Source organism: Ixodes scapularis, unplaced genomic scaffold, assembly GCF_016920785.2.
Source record: "Ixodes scapularis isolate PalLabHiFi unplaced genomic scaffold, ASM1692078v2 PGA_scaffold4__175_contigs__length_147842914, whole genome shotgun sequence".
Classification (NCBI taxonomy): Eukaryota; Metazoa; Arthropoda; class Arachnida; order Ixodida; family Ixodidae; genus Ixodes; species Ixodes scapularis.
Genome location: NW_024609879.1, coordinates 73386825 through 73405055, shown reverse-complemented (window position 1 = coordinate 73405055; position 18231 = coordinate 73386825).

The window sequence follows — 18231 nt, the reverse complement described above, 5'->3', positions numbered from 1 at the left end:
CGAGAGCAGAACCTCCCTCCTCAACGACTCTGGGCGTGTCGTAATTTTCGCGAGAACCTGTCGTTTTGCGGGTTTTTGTCTGGTTTAATAAATTTTTTTCGCCATGCGATTGAGGGTGACGAGAATCGGCGATGCATTGTGGGGTGCAATAACACCACGAAGAGGTCCAGCAGAGTGATATCTCACCATATTTCCGAACGAAAAGTGTGCTACAAAAGCGGAACCAAGCAGTCCGACGCGAATGCCGTCTCCCATCGTTCATGCCGTGCTAAAAAACGGTTCGCACCGCGCTAGCAAACAAGGCCGTTCCATACCGTTCTGTTTCTGAACCGGCACCTGGGTCCCCATATCGCCGGATCGCGAATGCCGGCGAATCGAATGCCGATGTCCAAACGTCCGAAATCTCCCGCTAAAAATCTGAAAACACTTGCTCGCCATCGCTCGACTCAGACAAGCTCGATAGATCGTACTCCATTGTTTACTGTGGACGATCGCGACGGCCTGCTCAGGGCCTTCGGACGCCGGACGAAACGGGGTCAAGCTGCCTGTATGCTGATGTTCATACGACACTGGACTCCGTCACGACAATACGGCGAACTGGTAAATTTGCTAGTTAGTTTCGGTTTCGGTTTTGTCGTATTTCTACAATTAACAATTATTTAAAGAGCTTCGGCGGAATTTATTTCTTGCTCTAAACTCAATTTCTTACTTTCTTTCTTTGTTTTTTTTGGGGAAATAGGTTTAGATGAAAACGTTCAAAAGGGCGTAGGTAACTTGTTCATTTCGTCTGCTCACGTTTCCTGCTTCCCTATTCGTTACCTGGCGGGCTTCCCGGCTGACGCCGCAATCTGATTGGCTGCTCAGCGATAATGAGATGCTGGGCACTGGCCACGCCCTGTAAGGTTTTTAAGCTGTCAATGACTATTAGCGCTGAGAAGTTTCGGTGGCGCCCTTTGATGGTTTCCTTTCGTGACGTCACACGACCAGGATCTGCCTCGCCGCGATTGGCCGGATTGGCCTTGGCCTCGCCGCGATCGGCAGGATTTGCCTCGCCGTGAACCGGCGATTTTGCAGGCATTATGAGTATCCAGGAAGCTATGGTTTGGCCATTCGCGAACTTCGACCACAGCGACGCTTTTGGTGGCGCACGTCGCTATTAGGTGTATTCGGGGCGAGTTTCTCATTACTATTCTTAAAACAGTCTGAAGAAAAAGGATTGTCATTTTCGATTCAAATTTGAGATACATTTATCCCACCATGATTGCCACAAATTTAAAGCACATCTTTATTCGCTTATTATAATTAGTTTAGTTATTACGACGGTCGTTCGAGGTTGAGCGAAATTTTGTTCCTACAGAAGAGTTAAAAAATCGAACAATTACAAAACTAAAATATATAAAAGCGCCAAAAACGACAGGTACAAAGAATTGTATAAACAACACAAGGCGCCAGAAGTGTATCTAAGAAACACACACAATTGGCCGTTGTAGAACGCTTCTTCGTCACAACAATCAGTGAAACCCCTCGATCGAATCAAACTCTTTCCCTGAGAGGGCAAGGGAGGGCTGGCTGACGCACTCATTTCCTTTTGCCCTAATGTCGAATGCCTCGTGAAGTTTTCGGCACACTTCTTTATAGTTTACCAGAATCTTAACATCATGCAGAAGTGGTGAGCATGAGCAACGACTACAACGGATGGCGAGATTACCAGAAAGGCTTGCTTTCATGGCTGCCGGATGTTCGTGCGCATGGCCATTGACGCACCTACCCGTCTGACCGATGTACACGGAACCGCAAGTCAGTGGTATCTGGTACACCACTCCCACGGCACACTCCGCATATCTGGTTCGGTGTTTTATGCCGCACTGCTCTTTAATTGGCTGGGGACTGTTGATTCTACGGCACAGACGAACCGTTTTATTGGAGGTTACGAATCCCACCGGAGCTTTGAAACGCTGTGCAACTTTCCTTAAATTATGGGGCATGACATGTAAGTAAGGAATTATTGCTGGTCTTATTTGAGGCTTTTCTTTTGCCTGTTGACTTGCCCCTTTGAATTTCTTTAACAATCCTTCCGCAATATCAGCCAGGCAGCTTTGTGGGAAACCTGCCCTTTGTAGGCGGGAAATCTGTAAATTAAGCTGTCTTGCACAGAGTGTTCTCAGGACCGTTTAGAGGACGCCTCCATACACGTGTTAGCAATATGCCCCTTTCAACTATTTTTGAGTGAAACGACAAGGACCAAAGAACAGTTTCTACTCTTTATTGTCCCAGTCGTTTTTGGCGCTTTTATATATGGACGTAGACGCACAGACTTTTTTTAGAGTGTAGCACAACTGCAACAACGTACTCTTGCACTGCAGATTCTTGGCTGCATTATCTTCAACGGGCTATCTGTCCACGGACGCCCCAAGGTCCCTTCGAACGTCGACGTGCGCGGTCACGCTGATCATCTCGTTACACCGAATGGGAATCCTCCCCCAAGCATGACATCGACTCTTTGGCATCTGGACCGCATCCAATGGCAGCAACCTTCAATGGTGACGTCACATACTGAACCTGAAGCGCCGGCTATAAAAGAAACCCCGACAGGCTGGATCTTCGATGGGCAGCGTGGCAGCACAACTGCTACCATGCTTAAACGACGTACTCTTGCACTGCAGGTTGGTCCTTGTTACAGCTTCCTCTGTTTTCGTAGTAACGAACATTTTATCGTGCTGCTGCCCTGCCCACAAAGAGTCCGTCTTTGTTTATTTGAATGCTTGCATGTATTTGTGCAACTGCTTCTGCTTAACGGTGATGTCAAACCAAACCCTGGCCCGACAGATGGCGAAATTATGTTACCACTGTTAGAAGGCCAAAAGCAAATCAAAACCATGCAAACGTTACTAGAAGTCAAACCTTATAAATTCAACGATCGTCTGGATACTCTCAATACAAACCTCAATGTTAAAATGAAAGAAGTTTACTACCATTTGGGTTCGGTAGATGCAAACGTATTGATGCTTGAAGATCAAGTAAAGTTCTTGCTGAACAAAGTTGACGATCTCGAGAACAGAGGCCGCAGAAACAATCTTATCATTCACGGCGTGAAAAAACTACCCGCAGAAACTTCAGATACTTTAACCAAAATTATCTGAAGCGAAATATTCAAAAACCGCTTCGGTACGACTGTGACGGGAATTGAGCGCTGTCATAGAATAGGCAGACTTTCGGAAGGAAAAATACGGCTTGGCACTGTCAGATTTCTTAATTATCGAAAAAATATGGTCTTGAACAAATGCTCGAAGCTGAAAGGCTCAAATCTGTACATTACAGAAGATTTCTCGCTGAAAGTTCGTGAGGCCAGAAGAAAACTGTGGAATAGTGCGGCTGATGAACGTGACTAAAATCAAAAAAGTAAAGCTTCGTTACGATAAGATGATTATTGACGGCACGACTTACATTTGGGACGAACAAACGGGCGAAAGACTTGACATCAAAGAAATTAAGAAACAATGACCAAAAACATTGGACATCAGTGGGTTTAGGTTGCTTAACGTAAATTGCCGTAGTGTGGTCAACAAATCTCTTGAACTCGAACATATTATCGCTGTCAACTCGCCGGACGTTGTTTGCTTAACTGAAACTTAGCTTAACAATAACATTATTGATTGTGAATTTGTTTCTAAAGACTTCATTGTAATTAGAAAGGACCGAGATGCTAAAAAAGGTGGGTCGACATACTGTAAAGGAAAACATTACCAATAGTGAAACTAGGCGATATCTCCGGTGCCGAGGGTGTATTTTGTAAAGCGACGCTAAATGGTACAACGTATCTCCTTGGGAGTCGTGTATAGGCCTCCGAATTCGCCCATTTCTGTTCTTCAAAATCTAAAAGCTTATCTCGGGCAGTATATAACGAGTAAAACCAGAGTTATCTTGCGCGGTGACTTCAACTTACCTAACATAGATTGGCTTAATTATTTTCCAGGCAGTGTTGACTTTGAACATAACGAAGAATTGCTGGACCTAGCTTTTACATTTGACTTATCGCAACGAGCAAAATCTTTCGCAAGAGTGTACGGGAGCTCGCAGTCTATTTTAGATGTTGTTTTTATTAGAAATTCCGTAGCAAACTTATCTCCTTGTAAAGTGGTTGAGGAAATTTCTGACCACACAGCTGTGCTACTATCACTCTCAAACGAGGTTGTCAAAGATAACACTAAGGTCGCCAATGTGCTGGACTTCCTTCCTTCACGCTGATGATGCATCAATCTTAGACACGCTGGATTTACAGTTTGATGAGTGTTTCTTACTTTCATTCGATTCCTGTTCTGGTGATAACCAATTGTGGCTTAGGTATTGTGAACCATTGTATTAAAATGTATGTTCCAGTACGAACTATAAAGCTAAGCCGTAACAATCTATGGATCTCACGCGAATCCATTCATTTAGAACGTCGACTGCGACGTTTAAAAGCGAAATGTAAAACCCATATAAATCAGCCCCTAAAAGACAACGTTAAAGATCTTTCCGACAAGTTAAAAGAACAAATGAGGGCAAATAAACACAAGTTTTTTTTAACATCTCTCTTCCCAACTTTATAAAATCGTCACCTAGAACGTTTTGGAATCATATCATCCCAAGCACTACAAGCAAAAATGCGTTTACAATTGATGGCGTTCTTGTAACAGACTAAAAAATAGCTGATCATTGCAACACACAGTTTAAATCTGTGTTCAGACGTGATGATGGCATCGTGACCCCATTTACCAAGTTGGACCACTTACCAGCCCTTAAGAATGTCCATGTGACTGAACAGGGAATTTTTAACTTACTCAAACATACACCCACGGAAGTCTAGTGGGCCAGATGGCTTGCCAAATGCGTTTCTAAAACGATATGCAGATCTTGAGTCGAAATATCTGGTTACTATATTCAACAGGTCACTAAATACAGGCGACACGCCGATTGATAGGAAGATGGCCAGAGTTAGACGGCTACATAAAACGGGAAACGAATAGCTGATTACTAGTTATAGACCTATCTCCTTAACTTGTTCTGTCTGTAAACTCCTTGAACACATTAATAATAAACACATTTTTGAATTTCTTGATACACATAACGTACTGTCGAGCAGCCAACATGGCTTCAGACGAGGGTTTTCCACAACAACTCAATTGCTTGACACAGTTCATGACCCTACCTCCGCCCTGAACGAGTAACGTCAGGTAGATATCATCTTTATCGATTTCGAGAAAGCGTACGAGGAAGTATCGCGTGCAAAGCTCCTAAAAAATTGAATAGCTACTTAAAAATAATCAAGCTATTGATTGGATCCAGGCTTCCCTAACAAACCGCTACCAATATGTAGAATTTATTAATGAGGGTTCTTGTTTACTTTCAGTGGACTCTGGCGACCCCCAAAGATCGGTACTTGCGCCTTTGTTGTTCTTGCTATTTATCAATAATTTTCCCGTTGAGATTTCTGTCAAAATACGTCTTTATGCCGACGATTGTGTGATGTATAACGAAGTCAAGAGTGTTGATGACCAAATTAAGCTTAATAATGATTTGAACAAGATTTTGAAATTTTGTGACACATGCGCTCTATAAAAAGCACGTGCGTCTACTTTCCCGCACAACACTTGAACAGCCAATCACCGCAACATACGGAGGCAGCTCAACGAATGACGATGCCGAAACATATGTTTAAACCAAAAAACGCAGTCTGAGTTGTGACATTAAACAATGCAAGCGTGACGTTTTGGATTGCGTAATGTGACAACTCAGACTACGTTTTTTGGTCTAAACATATGTTTCGGCATCGTCATTTGCTGAGCTGCCTCCGTAAGCTGCGGTGATTCGCTCTCCGAGTGTTGTGCGTGAAAGTAGACGCTCGTGTTTTTTTAGAGTGTGGCAAATGTGCATAAATTATGACAAAAGTGTTTGTATGTCCGTCACTAATAAAAAGAAGCCACTTTCATTCTCCTATCACAGGAACGAACATATCCTAAGAGAATTTACTGGATTCAAATATCTGGGTCTCTGGATCATTTCTGATCTTAGATAGGATAAACAGATACATTTAATTTCCTCTAACGTCCTCCGTAGATTATTTTTTCTCAGACGAACACTAAAATCAGCCACTTCAGATACTCGACTCCTGGCGTACAAGACTCTTATCCGGCCGACCTAGAATACGCAAACATTATTTGGGACCCATTTACACAGGTAGGAATTAATCGTATACAACAAATTCAAAATAATGCAGTCAGATTCATTTTGAACGCCTATAAGAAGGCGTCCGTTTTCGAGATTAGCAAACAGCTTGGGTTTGTCCCGGTTCCAGAACGAAACCCTGTATGCAGACTTGGTTTTTTTATATCAATTAATTAAGGGACAATATAAAATTAACGTTGACGAATACATCACAATCTCGACTACTTACGCCACCCGAGGAAGAACCCCACTAACGATTACACCTTACCAACCGCGCATCAACGTTTTCAAATTCTCCTTTTTTCCTCGAACAATTGTGAAATGGAATCGGCTTCCTTACGAAATCATTAACCAAGACTCCGTAAGTGCATTTGTTTCCGCTTTGTGTTCTGAATGAGCAACTAGTAACTCTTTGGTACTACATCGCTTCGTTTTATGTTACTTTCCACCCTGCTACGATCCCTGATAGGGATCAGCAGTGTTTGTAAATAAATTAAAAAAAATAACTGGACTACGAGTAGCTTCCTGGAATGACCGCCAACACACACAGAACTTACAACAGGCAAGCAAAATACCCGAACACATTTTTTACTCTTGAGTCACCGTGCAAGTTCAAGCCTCGCAAAATTTAAATCGTTGCGGGCATGCCCGAAGAAAACTGCGCGCTCGCGTTGAGCGAAATTCCCATGATCCAACTGGGGACAGCGACCCATGAAGTTCTACCTTACCTCAAACGGCTCCCAGGGACGAAACATGGGGTGATCCACGGTCTGGACCCGAGCACCACCACTGACCAATTCCCTCACATCCTGGCATACGACGGCGCACGTATTCTACATGCCCGCATGCTGGGCAACTCCACATCAGCAGTGGTCACGTTTGAAGGAATCCATGTACCATTCTACATCAAAGCGTACGGACTTTTCACTCGGTGCCGCCCATACCGACAAACAGTGCAGTGCTGCGTCTTGTGGGGAGCTAGGACACAGGCAGGACGTCTGCCCAAATCCTGACACGACTATGTGCGCTCAGTGCCACACAAGGAATCCCACACCAGACCACGCATGATCCCTTAAGTGCCAACTCTGAGGCCTGGCCCGCCCCACGGCCAGCAAGGATTTCCGCAAAAAGTTGCGACCACCGCCTCCGCCACTGCGAGTCCGGGAACGAGCTCTCACCACAGCGGTTGCAACAACAACCCTCCTCGAATTCCCAACCTCCTGAGCAACGACAATTCCCAACGAACCAGCCGAACCAACAACAAGTGAGCTGGTCAACCATCGTTGCTCCCCCGCCCACTGCTCATGACCAATTCCCCCTACTTCCCACCCGTCCCATCCAAACTCCCGACCCCCGCATCCAAACCCTCCAACAAGAAAACACGCTCCTCAAACAGCCGCTAGAAGCTACGAATACACGTACAACTACCCTCGAACAACGTATCGAGCAGTTTATCATGCAAGTAGAGCTGTTAGTCCAGCACCAAGTTCAACGTTCTCAAGACCCGACCCTTGATAGGGATCCCGAGGCCACACCACTTACCTTTCGCGCCCTTACGCCCGTTCCGACAAATATTAGCCACCTTGAGCGAATCAACTACGAGATGGGCGAACGCCTCAACGACCGCTTGATCGACCTCGATCAGCTCATCCATGCCATCGAAGAAGCAAAGCGTCAGGCGGGCAAAAGGCCCAAACAGTGCACCTTTCCCCGCACCTCCGATGACACGTCCCCTTCCCTCCAAATTGACGATGACTAACCCCAAATTGCCCAAGAACTCATCCGCACCCCCACCCCTGCTGACCGTATGGCAGTGAAACTGTCGCTCGTTTCGCAACAAGCAACCATCGCTCACTCTCCTCGCCCTTCAACACTCGCCAGACCTCATCGCCCTTCAAGAAACGAATACGGAAAACGTGTCGCTCCGGGGTTACACGACATAGGCCACTGATCCAACATCCCAAACGGCCGTCCTCGTTCAAGCCACCCAAACGGCCCAAACGCACACTCTACCTACCGCGATATATTATACGTTCATCGAGCTCCTACCCCGTAAAAAGACAGAAGTCAGCCTGTACGTCCTTAACATCTACAGTCCTCCAACACAGCCTCTCCCGGCGATCGACCGCTTTTTACAAATCGTCCGGCAACGTACCAGGGGCCACAAACTCGTGGTCCTCGTTGACTTCTATGCCCAGCATACGGCCTGGGGTTACCCAGAAACAACAAAAAGAATACAACCTTACACGAAGCGACTCTACAAAATCAACTCTACCTATGTAACTCCCTCCACATTCCCACCAGAATTGGCAACAGCGTCTAGCAGGATACGGCCCCCGACCTGACGTTTACGTACATCAAACAGGCTACATGGTCGCGCCTGGACAAAACTCTGGGCAGCGACCATTACATAATACAGCTCTAAATACCCCAGCAAAGGGCCAGCAACCAAAGAATTGGCACAGCACGCATCACCAATTGGAAAGATTTTCGAGAAGCAACTCCCACCGGTCCCATCAGAAGCCTCGAGGATTGGACTATCCAGCTCCTTGAGAAGGCGCGAGAAAACACCAAGGAACTTTCCCTTACGCAGGACAATCCCGCCATCGACGCCCATCTCCACCTCTGGGACACCCGCAACGGGCTACTCAGACGGTGGAAGAAAAACAAGACAAACCGCAAGCTGAAGACGCGCACTGCAAAACTAACAGCAGAAGCGGAAGCATACGCCCGCCAAATTAGCCAGTTAAACTGGACGCAACTTTGCAACAAACTCCAAGGAACGCTAGGGACCTGCCGAACTTGGCACCTGCTACGCTCCGTGTTGGGGACCGGCGAGTCCAAGGCGGTCACGACCCACCAACTCCGACGATTATTTCACAACTACCCGGGTACTGAAACCGATTTGTTAGAAGAACTCAAACAACGTTTGGCCGGCCCCATCTCACGCCCAACCCAAGCGGGCACCAGACTACACGGGTGACCCCAACCCTGAAATGGACGAGCCGTTCTCACTTGCTGAAATCGAGGCGGCGGTGTACGCTCTCACCTACAACACCACCCCGGGTCGAGACAGAATACCCAACAAGCTACTTCGAAACCTCAATCACGTTGCCCTGGAAAATCTGCTAGACTACATCAACGACTGCTGTCTGGCGGGCTCCCTGCTCCCGCAGTGGAAACACGCGGACATGACCCTCATTCCAAAACCCGGCAAACCCCTGAACCCCAAGAATATCAGGCCTATCTCCCTCACTTCCTGCGTTGGCAAGCTGTTCGAACACATGGTCCACAACCGGCTCTCGCCTAACATTGAGGAGAAAGGCTACTTCCCCGACACAATGTACGGCTTTCGCCCGCATCTGTCCACTCAAGACATACTGCTTCAGCTCAAGGAGGAAGCGCTGGACAGCTTGAATAACCACAGCAAGCGGTCCATCTTGTACCTAGACATTAAGGGGGCATTCAACAACATTTCACATCAGGCCATCCTTCAAGGCATCGCATCCACTAACTGCAGCGAGCACACATACAAATACTTTGCCTCATTCCTCACCAACCGCACGGCAAAAGCGGGTATCGGACACCTCCGATCCGACACGTTCACAACCAAACCAAAAGGCACGCCACAAGGGTCGGTAGTGTCTCCCCTACTGTTTAATATCGCCATAAAGGACTTGCCCCCCCCTACTACAAGCCTTCCCGAACCTACATCACGCCATCTACACAGACGATTTAACTCTCTGGGTCTCCACCAGATCCCCGGGGGACAAGCAAGACGCACTTCAAGCAGCCATCCAGGTGACCCAACAATACCTGCGACCCCGGGGACTCGAGTCCGCTTCAGAAAAATCTGCCCTTCTAATGCTGTGCAAGAGAACATACAAGAAAAGCACAGACACCATACCAGATCCAGAGCTCACCATTGACAACCAACCCACCCCCAACGTCCCACACCTTCACATCCTAGGCCTCAACATACCAAAATATGGCTCAGGTGCCCAGACCATCCTCTTCCTGCAGCGCACACTCACCCAACTCATACACCTCATCCGTAGAGTCTCCCATCACGACTTTGTACTACAAGAAACGGACACTCTACGCATCATTCAAGCTTTCCTCATAAGCCGAGTAACGTACGGGACACCATACTTGGCCCTGAAATACGCAGAGAAGGTGAAACTCAACGTTGCCATATGCCAAGCTGACAAGGCCGCCCCGGGACAACCTCCAAATACGGCCACACGAAAACTCCTACAGCTCAGTGTCCATAATACATGGGAGGAAATACAAAAAGCCCATCGAGTCTTCATAATTCACCTGCACTCAAACTCACACCGGCAGACAGAGCTACGCTCAGCCGGCTCGGCTACACGCCTCCTGCAGAATGTGAGCAGAAGAAACGCATCCCTCTCGCCATCCGACATTCCCTCAATGTCGCACCTATCCCAAAAAACATGCACCACATCTACAACACGACACGCCGAGAAGCCCGGATACGAACCCTCAAAATCCAATACGAACACTCCCCACACTCTTCTTTTACTCGCTACACGGATGCTTCCCGGTACCCCCAACAACCAGCCCATGCCGTAAGCGTCACCGACGCCCATTGCAAAGAACTTACAGCAGCTGCAATTCCCACTACGTCTATTGAGAGAGCAGAAGAGCTCGCCCTTGCTTTGGCGCCCACCACTGGCGACGAGCCCATCACTGTACTGACCGACTCTCAAGCCGCTTGCCGCAACTTCCTACTAGGCCGTATATCACCAGCGGCTCTCAAAGTTGTACAAAACGTGCGCCAGCTCCCAGAACTCCATATCTTCTGGACACCCGGACACGAGTCCTTCGAGGGAAACGAAGCGGCACACGCCGCTGCCTGCGCTCACACACACTGGGCTGTTTCTCGAGAGGGCAACGACACGCAAACCCCATGCAACCTCAAACCCACTCCTCTTCAAAAATACATGGACATCCTTGCTCATTACCGCCACGAACGACGATCGATAGTTCCCGCCACCGCACCGCCACCTATCCAGAGCCGAAGCGACAGCGTTTCGTCGGCTACAAACTAACTCGTATTCCCACGGCACTCTACTGCACGCCATGTACCCCACCCTCTATCCTGCTACCTACAATTTCTGCTCCTAGTCTGGCACCGTGTACCACATGGTCTGGGATTGTCAGCGAACCCCAACCTTTGCCCCCAATCCTCACGCAACTCACGAGCAGTGGGTGGGCCAGCTGACCAGTTCCGAACTCTCAGCCCAGCGTAGCGTGCAGAGGGCCCGGGCAGCCAGCGCGGACCAGGGCTACCCCCACCGGGCGGGCGCCCAACCATCAGCGCCTGAAGCTTTATTTATTAAAAGTTTATTCCTCCTCCCCTTGTGTGTGGCTCTCGGAGTACTGGAAAGGTAAATATTCATCCCAGTGAAAGACACAAAGTGATCGTTGGTTTTGTTGAAAGCCTCGTGGTTTCGCCCTTTACCACCTAGAGGAAATGTCGGATAATATACATATCCTTACTCCGCGCCCAGTCTTGTACATGGTACTCGTAATCAATTACAAGTAAACGATTCCTCTTGATCACAAAGTATTTCTATTAGATTACTCGATTACCGGAGAAGAAAGGTAGTTTGCCGTTTATTGAGAAAGTAACCGTATACTTTTTTCCTATCACTGCCGAGGCCGGTTACAACGAAGTCAACCGGAATCGGAAATTACTTCGCTATATCCGCTATTTCTTTATAACCGGCTTTGGTTATAACGAAGTGCAAAAGGAAATGGAAAATCGTGGTCGCTTCGCTGTAGCCGCTATTTCGTTATAACTGACTTCGGTTATAACGAAGTGCAAAAGGGAATGGGAAATCGTGATCGCTTCGATGTAGCCGCTATTCCTTTATAACCAACTTCGTTATAAGCGGTCTCGACAGTACTCCGGATATTTAAAATTACAGATTTTTCGGCCGGTTTTGAAAACGCGTCATTCGTGCTGCCCATTGCCGGATTCGATAGAATCACCGAATTATGAACTACTTATCTTCTTAATCCGTCAATTTTCGTATGCCGTCCTTCCGTCGGAGACTTGGTTCGGGGATTCCTTTGTGGGAAACTTTGCAGAAACAAAGGGCGCCATTAGGAAGGGAAGGGGAAGACAGTAACGGTCACGAGAGTATTTGTATTAGTCGAATCTCGTAAATTCGAACTCTCTTAATTCAAACTTGGGGATAATTCAAACTAACATGCAGGTCACATCCTGTGCGTCTCTATGCGAGGAAACTTCCGGTAATTCAAACTTTGCTTTATTCAAAGTTAATAAAAAAATTACTCCAAAATAATCAATTACGAGCAATTTGATTACTTGTAACGAGTACCTACAAGCCTGCGCGCTTATTATTGTACGTTTTAACAAAGGCGGGTTAACTTCCAGGTGTGCCTCCTGCCTACGACAATTTGCGATGCCAGGTTCTGCGTTAACGATGTAAGCGCAGAACCTGGCATGTATATGGGCTATTTATAGAAACCGGATTACAGACACAGCTGGGCCTCAACTTCCTCTAATAGCCGAGTGTAAAGGTTCGTTGTTAAAATTACACTTTTTCCCTTTCGCCGCTAAAAGAGAAGTGGACCGGCGATAACAGCTTGTCCGTAATAATAGAGGGCGCATGCATTATATAAAGGATGACCTATACGTGTCTTTACGACCAAAGATTAAAAAAAGAAAAAGATTCCGCCAAGCCTTGACATTTCCACAATCGGCGAGGCCCAGCCGAAAATGTCGAAGCAGAAAATAAAAACACCAAAAAGGTCAGGAGATGTCACCTGCGAGACGGGAGATTGAAATTCGGTGCCTTTATAAATGTAGACACTGCTTTATTCGACGTTGCCCATACCCCATAGTTTGGAGGGCTTTGCGATAAGTCCGAGCTCAATTTTAACCCTTGAATATTATATGAACCACGGGCGGCGCACAGGCTCCGAGTGCGAGTGGGCACAAGGCCCGATTTTACATGCGCGATGTGGGCTGTGTCCGAGATTGCTTGACATCCTCGTTCAAACAATATGAAGCCGTTTTTCGTATTGCCTACTGCATGGGTAAAGAGGTCACTTTTGTTTTTAAATTTTATTATGCAAGGAACTACTTGGAAACGTGGATTGTTTAGCGCGTGCGACGATAGGCTTAATATACTGCCCTCGTTTGGCAGAAGGTCACCCTGTTTGTATGCAATAGTGTTATACCCGTGCCACACGGGCAACTCGAATGCCATTTGCAACGAATGACATTCGTGGGATCGACGAATCGGCTCGCAATCTGTCGCGCGTGGAATACGCTGTGCCCGGAGTATCGCGCGTGGAATACGCTGTGCCCGGAGTGTCGCGCGCTGATTGGCCCTCCGCTCAAATGTCATTCGTTGTAAATAGAATTCGAGTTGCCCCTGTGGCACGGGTATTAGGCCCTTTTCCGGCGTTTATTTATAAGAGAATTCTGCGGATGGTATCTTCGGTGTTCATTTATTTTTAAGACATCGAGGTATTTCGATGATCTGCTTTCAGACGGACGATAGAAACGATGATTATCGATAAAAAAATAGACTAATAAAAAAAAAACTAAATTCTTTTTATTATAATAATAAAAAGAATTTTAGACTAAAAAGAAAAAAAAAGAAATTCGATAAAATTTAAGAATTTAGATGGAGCACCAATTTTAAGAAATTTTTGTTTTTTCGGTTTTAACCAATTTTGAGGTTTTGACGTCCGTGGATGTTTATAGGTCCCTTTTTTCAGTTAAAACCGGAAAATCTACAGTCTAGTTATAATCATTGTCAGAGTGAGAGCTGCAGGACATCTCTTTTGAATAGCTGGCCTCCCTTTCGTTGCCTTTCACCGTGCTTTGGCTGTACATGCACGCTCGAAGCTCACCTGACGACAAAGTGTTATCGAAGCTTGGAAACTCGCGTTGAAACCGAAACAAATGAAAGACGTCACCCCGCCCTTCTTGTCCTTTCAGTGACTGCAGAACGAGAAATATTTCACCATAATTGTCTAAATTTCGCGTATTGCTCCGTAACACTCTTCGATCACCTTCGATTTGATTTTGTACGCATAGTGACATACTGCATTGTTTGCACACTACTTTTAGTTGGAGGTGAAGTTTATCCAGGCCCACTCTGTAAGCGACATTTTATTTTTTTGTTCGGGAACGAAATGTTGTGTGAGAGCATGCGACTACCGTCGTCACAAGATCTCATCGCATTCTTAACATGCAAGCCTACCCAACTTGTTTTATGGCAAGAAAATACGAATCTATGTGGAACGACACGAGAATAATGCAAGGAGGTAATATGTTCTTTTAGAACGTTATGCAGAAATGGCTGGTGCAAATTTCTACCTATTCACACTTACGGGGTGCACTTTTTATGCATGGCCGTACGATTGGGACTGTGTGGGAACGTTTTCACGTGATGTCTACTTCGTAACGGACATGACTAGCAGGGAATTCGCATATACCTTAAATGATTCCCCCCTCCAAAAAAAAAAAAATGATGATGATGATGAGGATGCGGCTTGTTCCCTTTGAAACGGGTCAGCGCGAACTAAGTTCGTGCCCAAGCCTGGGAGCGAGGAGGTCTTAATGCCCCCTGAGGTGGATCTTATTCCACCAATCTTCAAGTCTTCGTTTAGTGGCCACTACAAGCCCGTGCCGGCCGCTAGAACGCCCCTTTATCTGCGTAGCAGCAGAGCTTTGTGCATCAGAGTAGTCTGCTTGGTTGCGCCCGATTTCAGTAATTGTGAAGCCCAACGCCTCATCGAGCACTAAGGGGCTCTGCAGGCATGGGCACCAGGACGGCTGAAGTCTCGCACAATCTAGCACAACGTGCTCCACCGTTTCATCGTAGCCTCCGCAGACCCGACATGCGCTCGAGGTCACCGTAGCATCAAACCGGCGTCTGTAAACTAGTGTCCGGAGGGCCCCGGCGAGCGCCTCATGGTGAATTCGCGTGGTCGCCTCTCTCCTCTGACCTCGATTCAGCAGAGCGCCCCCTCCTCGCCGCCAGAGCTGCTCGGGATCCTTTTCAGCCGATCACAACTGCTGGCTTCAGAGCGCTCCGATATTCTCAGACCAGTCACGGAATTAAAATTTCTGGACATTGATAATGCATTAAAAACAACACAATCTTGCAGCGTACGGTGGACGATTGAGCAAAATTTACGCTCGCAACATGATGAAATAACGGTTTTGACGTAAATTGTTTTACTCATCGGCATGTAAAAAAAAAAAAAAAACAGTATGCGAATTGATTTTTGCAGAACGGAACGAAAGCCACCGCTTGGAAACAGTTGTCAACTCATCGCGTTTTCGACAGTGAACGCACTGCGATAGCGGTCATGCGTACGACGGACGGCGAAACATCGTGCAAGCATCGCAATGTGACACAAATCACTCTGCATTATATTCGGCTCTCCCTTTATTTTACAATACAAACCTTTGAACGCACTTTTACCAAACCTCAAAAATTTCTTGAAGCGACTACAAAATCCGGTAAAACAGCGGCGAGCTCTGCGGGCTTTTTCGTCGTCGGTTAGGCTTAGCGGATTCACCGCCGTGAGATGAACGAACTTGTGAAAGCACTGGGAACACTTCACACGTCGGCTTTTCCTCTTACGGTCGCAATCGAATGTCATCCCGGCCGTTGTAATCCTCGCACCGTCGAATGCACAAGCACTTTGTAGAACCACATATCAATCACCGTCATGCCGGACCCCGCACACCACCACAGACCACTGCCGGCCATCGTCAACGAAACAACGTGATCACCGTCCAGCTACCACTGGACACCTGCGCCGCTCCGCACTCCGACGGCTACAGACGGAGTGCCAGAGAGCGCTCTGAGAGGGAGAGGCGCCCTCGGAATGAACCACCCGATCAGGCCACAGCACTCTCTTTCAACCACCCGATTTCGCGCGCTCTGGAAAGAGCGCTCGAGAGCGCGCAGAAAGAACCACGCGAATTCGCCATCAGACAACAAGCGGCTGCCCAGGCTGTTGTCGTACAGCAGTGCTTCCGATACGATGGTTCTTTTGCGGTTCAGGTACACTTGGAGCGTCGACTTTGTTTTTGCGTCTCGGAGCCATTGTTGGGCCTCGTTGTCACGGACTTTCTTCTTAACCTCTGACGCCTATTCCCTTTCTGATGACGCTTCAATGGGGTCAGAAAAAAAGCCATACTTGTGCTCAAGTTGATGCAGGCGCTTCTGCCAGCGTGTCCGCAGCCCCGTCAGGTGAGTGTAAATACACAACCTCCTGGCCCACCCGCAGCTGTCCATATGGCGAAGACGCCCGTAGTAGGTAATTTTGCTGGTTGCCTCCCGACCCTCAAAGGAGGACCAGCCCAGCTCTCCCTGAACTGCCTCGCTGGCGACCAATGCCTGGCGTCCAATCTCTCTCTGTCGGCGTTCCATATGGGCTCGGACATCACCGGGAACGCATACTACGGCCTTTGCAAATGTCAGTCCAGGTACTACTACCGCTTTCCAGAGCTCCCGGGACACAATGAACCGATTGCAGCTCCAAAGGCTTCGCTTACGGAGAATGTTGGTTCCTCGTGTGGCTGCGTGGCGAAGATAAGTGTGGTGGTCTTGTAGGGTAGTCTGCCGCATTTGACAGTGTGATACGATATATAATATATATATATATATATATAAATAAATATAATAATAAACAAGGTTTTTTATCACAAAAATAAACCTCCAACCTCACCGAACGCTCGTTCTCCGCCCAAATGTAGCGGTAGTGATCCGTACCAGAAGTCAAAGTTTTATAACTGACTGTTATCTCATTCACAAGTTTTAACCGATTTTCCGAAATTTTCAATGAAAAAATGGCGGCCGACGGACCTTTTATATACATGCAGGTGAATGGCGCAAGTTACCGAGAACGGTCAAAAACGGACCCCATTTAGGCATAAAAATTTTTAGAACATCACCGATAACTTTTTGCCCTGATATGTGCACGTTACTTCAAAAAAGTTACTAAAGTAAATCGTAAATCGCAAAAAAAAAAAGTAAATAATACGTTACTGATTTACTGAGTCTCGAAAGCAACGCGTTAGTTTGCCTCAAAAGTAGCGAGTTCCTTAGCTCGTCACTTTGACGACCCAACTGTTTTTGTTTCGTAGTGTTTTTGTTTTCTTCGGTTAAGTTTCTCCGCTTCATTAATGTTAGGTTCCTCCGCTTCATTTCATCACCGGCGATGTTGGAGAGTTGTTCTATTGACGCGCTCGAAGGAACGGCAGTGTTGTGCTTCAGAAAGAGCTGGTTAATCTGGGATTTCCTTCTCTTTTGTTCTCTCTGCTTCTGAAGTTCGAAGTTGACGAGGGGTTCTCTGCCTTCCCGCTTTGGCAACCTCCGAGTTTACAATCTGTCTGTACACGATTCTAGAAAATTCAACCAACAAACCTTGTTGCGTTCTCAGGGTGAAGGACATTCCCAGTTGTAGAGTTCGACCCACGTGTCCAACAATAAAACGTTGCTATACTCTCATACTGATTAGTTGTTTTCCGAGTCGCCCATCTGCCTTTGTCGCAATAGACGCGTACTAAGGTTAAAATTAAAACGAGGTTGTTTAGATAGCGTTGTTCATGTTACCCTTCAAAAGTAACGAAATACCGTTACTTGTTACTTAGAATTTAAAGCAACTAAGTACGTTACTCGTTCCTTTTCTAAAAATGTAACTAAATACGTTACTCGTTACAAAAAGAAAGTAACTAGGTAGAAGTAACTGGTTTCTTGTAACGTGTTACGCACATGTTTGTGTTTGACTGAGATGTTCTGAAACTTTGGTATTTGGTTTGGACCGCTAAGGCTACATCTGGGCGTAGAATGAGCGTTCGGTAATGCGTAGTTTATTTTTGCAATAAAAAGAATTAAATTTAATTCGGAGGGGAGTTTTGTAAATGTATAAAAAGTACATTTACTCAAAATATAAAGATTAATTAACCATACCGATCGAACGGAATAAATGTTACAA